Source organism: Schistocerca gregaria, unplaced genomic scaffold (genome assembly GCF_023897955.1).
Source record: "Schistocerca gregaria isolate iqSchGreg1 unplaced genomic scaffold, iqSchGreg1.2 ptg000043l, whole genome shotgun sequence".
In the NCBI taxonomy this organism is placed as follows: Eukaryota; Metazoa; Arthropoda; class Insecta; order Orthoptera; family Acrididae; genus Schistocerca; species Schistocerca gregaria.
The window spans coordinates 54,601-55,967 of record NW_026061702.1 but is presented as its reverse complement, the minus strand read 5'-3'; positions in this window follow the sequence as shown (position 1 = coordinate 55,967).

The window sequence follows — 1,367 nt, the reverse complement described above, 5'->3', positions numbered from 1 at the left end:
GGCTATTACATCAACTTAGAAGTTTCATCTCTTTTCTACTATGGTGCTGTTAGTGTCTCCGCATACCGCAACACACGACATAGCTTTGCAGACGATAAATGTAACCGTTTCAGAGAGAAGAGCGACCAATGTAACGTTCTGGCTTTAAGTCGATTTGATAAGAAATGACGAAAACGGACGGATTTCTCAGGTTTGTACTACATGTGAACACTTTTCACATGCTCCCGTGCAACGCAGTTGCTAGTCCTCCTTTGATGCAAGATCTTAAGGCCCTAGCTCATGTCCAAGGCCCCAAAGCCAGCTAAAAAGTCAATAATCGATATCTAAAACGTTATCGTGCTACTTCTTACTGGCTATTACATCAACTTAGAAGCTTCTTCTGTATTCTACTATGGTGCCTATATTGTCTCCGCATACCACAGCACGCGACATAGCTTTGGAGACGATAAATGTAACAAATGTAACCGTTTCAGAGAGAAGAGCGACCAATGTGACGATCTGGCTTTAAGTCGATTTGATAAGAAAAATGACGAAAACGGACGGATGTCTCAGGTTTTTACTACATATGAACACTTTTCACATTCTCCCGTGCAACGCAGCTGCTAGTCCTCCTTAGATGCAAAATCTGTAGGTCCTAGCTCATGTCCAAGGCCCCAAACCCAGCTAAAAAGTGAATAATCGATATCTAAAACGTTATTGTACTATTTCTTACTGGCTATTACATCAACTTAGAAGCTTCTTCTGTGTTCTACTATGGTGCATTTATTGTCTAAGCATACCACAGCACCCGACATAGCTGTGCAGACGATAAATGTAACCGTTACAAAGAGAATCGCGGCCAATGTAACGTTCTGGCTTTAAGACGATTTGATAACAAATGACGAAAATGGCAGATGTCTCAGGTTTTTAGCACATATGAACACTTTTCAAATCACCCGTGCAAAGCGGCTGCTAGTCCTTCATCATGCAAAAACTTAAGGTCCTAGCACAAGTCCAAGGCGCCAAACCCGTCTAAAAAGTCAATAATCGATTACTAACACGTGAATTGTACTACTTCTTACTGGCTATTACTTCAACTTAAAAACTTCTTCTGTGTTCTACTATGGTGCTTTTAGTGTCTCCGCAAGCCGCAGCACGCGACATAGCTATGCAGACGATAAATGTAACCATTTTAGAGAGAAGAGCGGGCAGTGTGACGATCTGGCTTTAATTCGATTCGATAAGAAAAAACGAAAACGGCCCGATTTCTCAGGTTTTTACTACATATAAACACTTTTCACATTCTCCCGTGCAACGTGGCTGCCAGACTTCCCATCAAGCAAGCACCAAAGAAAGGTAAAAGGTAAATAATCAATAACTAAAACTTG